The following is a 4,395-nucleotide window of genomic DNA, read 5'->3' on the forward strand; positions in this document are numbered from 1 at the left end:
TTTCATCTGTGGATTCTGAGTCCTGTTCCAAAGGTCTATGTCTCTGTTCTTGTGCCAGTACCATACTGTTTTAGTTACTATAGCCTTGTAGTACAGCCTGAAGTCTGGTAGACTGATACTTCCCAGTTTGTTCTTTTTACTTAAGATTGTTTTGGCTATACAAGGTCTTCTCTGATTTCATACAAAGCGTAGAATTATTTTTTCTAGATCTGTAAAGAATGATGATGGTACTTTGATTGGGATTCCATTAATTCTGTAGATCACTTTAGGTAGTATGGGCATTTTAACGATATTGATTCTACCAATCCATGAGCAAGGTAGATTTTTCCATCTGTTTACATCTTCTACAGTTTCTTTTCTTAGTGTTTCATAGTTCTGCCTGTATATGTCTCTCACTTCTTTTGTTAAATATATTCCTAGATATTTAATTTTCTTTGAGGCTATTGTAAAAGCTATTGCATTTTTTATTTGAATTTCGGCTTGACTGTTATCGGCGTAAATGAATGCCTTTGATTTGTGTGTATTCATTTTGTATCCTGAGACTTTACCGAATTCATTTATCAATTCTAGGAGTCTGTTGGTTGAATCCTTGGGGTTTTCTAGGTATAATATTGTATCATCGGCAAAGAGTGAGAGTTTGATCTCATCTGCTCCCATTTGGATGCCCTTAATTCCCCTCTCTTGAATATCAAAACTTTTATCTTGAAATTGAAGCCTTATTATTTCATAGCTATAGTTATAAAGGCTATTATATATACTTTTTAGTGTCCACATAAAAGAGTAGTTTAATCATTTTCTTTTTTTCAATAATTTTGACTTTTTTCCTGAACTAAATATTCCTAGAGTATGTACATAACAGCTGACTGATTTTTACATCACTTAAAGTCTTAGAGGGGAAGAGAGAAAATAGTACCAAAAAATGAGAGGGAGCCTTTAGACAAGTAGCTAATTATCTACCTTCTGTAAAGAGACAGAAGAAAATTTAGATTCTGAAAAAGATATTTTGACATATATATATATATAAAGAGAGAGTATTATACAAATTTTGACATAATTTGGATCCTCGACAATTTTATCAAGCTGTATAATTAAAAAGCCATCACTTATTAAACCGAAAAGTATGGAAACAAAGCAGGGGATTTTTCTACATTAAACAAAATAATTTCTCTTTTAGATAACATCGAACTCCTGAGCTCAAACGATCAGCCCACCTTGGCCTCCCAGCATCCTAGGATTACAGGCATGAGCCACTGTGCCCGGCCTTATTTCTCTATTTCTGATATCTAAATTCACTTTAAAATGTTCAGCCAAATGTTAAAGTTCATGTAATTGAGTGACTTGCCAGTTAATTTTTTGTTTACATATCATATCTGCAGTTTCAGACTTTCAATAATCAATGAGAAGGTAGAAAGGACATTGAGTATGTCAATATCAGAAGCTAATCCTAAATACTGTCTGGAAGTGCTGATTAAGGAGACAGTATCTCATATTTTGCATTAATTTTACCTAAAGAATATTTTAGGGAACCAATTTTTGAGTCTCAATTGCATTTAGAAGCCTCCTCATACCTATTAATGAAAGCAGACAGTCATAATTTTGTTTTCTTTTGTTTTAAGGCACCTTTTGAGTGGAGAGGGGTAAAGGAAATGTCCATATCTTTCTCTCAATTTTGCTGTGAAACTAAAAGTTCTCTAAGAAATAAAGCATGTTTAAAACAAAACAAAACAAAACAAAAGAACAATTTGTCTATATCAAAGTTCTCCCAATGTAGCCACTGTAATTCCCAATTTTCCTTGGTGAGATTATACCAGTTTGCACAGTAGTTAGCATTATAATGAAAAAACAAACAAAAACCAAAACAAAAATGGGTATTTGGCCTGGATGAGGTGCAGTTTTAGCTTGAAAAGATCCCATGAGAGCTATAGCATGTCCCATAAAAATGGTTCTTGTATGACCTATGTTTCCAGAGCTTGGTCAAAGACTGGTAATCACAGATCAGGAGCTGGACAAAACTTCCTTATTCTGGGCAGAGGGAACTAAAATACCAGAAGTTCTTGAGGACACAAAAACCAGACTGAAGAAGCCCCATGATGACCTGGGACAAAGTTTGGCCAAAGGATGCTGGTCTAAGAAGAAACATTCTGAACTTCTCAGCCCCCAAGGCTAGTTTGAGGACAGACTTTTTGAGCCAATGTCCATCCCCTCCCTGTAGACTTCTCCTCTTATAAACAAATGACATTTAAGACATCAGACAAGCATATGTTAGATGCTAGAAAAAAATTCACCAAGGAACAATACAAATCTGATTAGATAAGCAAAATAACAAAAAGGGACTTATTCCTAGGAAAACAAAATAAACCCAATGCTGATAGGCTTCAGTGAAATAGTAATAGCCCAATTCAGCATTAATTTATTCTTCAGCCAAGGACACGTGGCTCCTTGAGCAGACAGACACTAGGGATCTCAGATGTGCACACTATTACTTACTAAGGATTCCAGTCCAAGGCACTGAGAGTCTCAATTGAACCTTACTGGAACCACCAATTCTGTTAATGCTCTTCAACCAAAGACCACCAGGGACACCTTTTAGGTAAGTTGAATTGATTGCTTGTTGTTGCAGCCAGAAAGAACACATACCATGCACGAGAAACCATGGGGTGTCTCAGTAAAAGGATGTTAGAAAGGGTTTATTATAGGATATGGGCTTTTTGACTGATTTGGGGGAGGGTCAAAGAAAGTGCGGGTTTGCTTTAGTTCAAATGCTGTCAGTAAGTAGGGGCAATTTTATGATTGGGTTTATTATGGATGGCACAGTCACCCTGATTTTGTCTTACTTAGACAAAATTATGAAGGGGACTTTGTTTTGTTTCATTTTGTCATGGTCTCAAAGTAACCTTGTCTAAGGTTGTTTTCTATGAGACTGTTTATGTCCAATAGGAGAACAAAATGACCTGGCTGTCAGCAAGGTCTAACTGTGAATATCAGATCAGTTCTGGACATCAGGGTCAGTTTTTCTCTTGATCAGTGCCAAGTATTATTCAATGTGTTGCCACATAGCAGTAAACAAAACACATTCTAGTGGTGGAGATTGGGAGAAAAATAAAATTGGATAAGGGAAAGAGAGAATGATTGAGGTGGGGGGATTGTGTTAAATAGTGATCAGGGAAGGCCTCTATAATAAGGTGACATTTGAGTGGAGATGTGAAGAAAGTACAGGAGTGAGACATGGATATTGAACATTATTCCAGACAGAAGGGACCTGGAATGATCCAGGCAAAGGCCCTAAGTGGGGTATATGCTTGGTGAGTAACAGCAAGAAGGATAGTGTTGTTAGAACTAAGTAAGTGAGAAGAAAAATATTAATAGTAGGAGATGAGGTAAGAGACATTATAATGACTTTGACTTTTCTCTGTGATATGGGAAGCCATTAGTGTTTCTTAGCAAAGGAATGACATGACTTATATGTTAAAAAGAATGGAAGGCACTTGATTTTGTTTATAGGCTGAGGGAAACGAATAAGTGGAAAGAAAGGCTGGGGATACAGGAGGAGGGAAACAGGGAAAGGATGGAAAAGAGGAGTAGCAGGAGGAGAGGTGGGGGGAGGAGAGAGAATTTTTATAGATGTGGAATTTTCATAGATGCCCTATATCCAGTTGAGGAATTTCCTTTCTATTCTTAGTTTATTGAGTGTTTTTTATCATGAAAACGTGGTAGATTTTATCAAATGCTTTCCTTGCAGGTATTGAGTTGATCATGTGGTTTTTATTTTTATCATGTGGGTTTTGTTTTTATATTTCATCAATATGGTATATTATATTAACTGATTTTCAGATATGGAACCAACCTTTCGTTCTTGGAATAAAGCCCACTTGGTCATGTTGTATGTTTTGTTTAAATATGTTGCTGGATTTGATTTGTTAATATTTAGTTGAGGTTTTTTGCATTTATATTCATAAGAGATACTGGTCTGTTGTTTCTTATCTTGTGATGTCTTTGCTTTTGGGATCAAAGTAATAATGACCTCATAGAATGAGTTGGGAAGTGTTCCCTCCTCATCTATATTTTAGAAATTTTTGTGAAAAATTGGTATTAATTATTCTTTAAACATTTGGTAGAATTTGAAACCATATGAGCCAGAGCCTTTCTTGGTAGGTAGTTTTTCACTTCTCTTGTTATATAGGTCTATTCCAATTTTCTATTTCTTCTTGAGTCAGTGTTTCTAGTTTGTGTCTTCCTAGGAATTTGTCCATTTCGTTTAAGTTGTCTAATCTATTGGCATACAATTGTTCATAGTATTCCTTTATAATCTTTTTCATTTCTGTATAGCCAGTAGTAATGTCTCTTCTTTTATTTCTGGTTCTAGTAATTGAGTCTTCTTTATTTTTTCTCAATCTA

This window comes from Lemur catta, chromosome X, assembly GCF_020740605.2.
Source record: "Lemur catta isolate mLemCat1 chromosome X, mLemCat1.pri, whole genome shotgun sequence".
In the NCBI taxonomy this organism is placed as follows: domain Eukaryota; kingdom Metazoa; phylum Chordata; class Mammalia; order Primates; family Lemuridae; genus Lemur; species Lemur catta.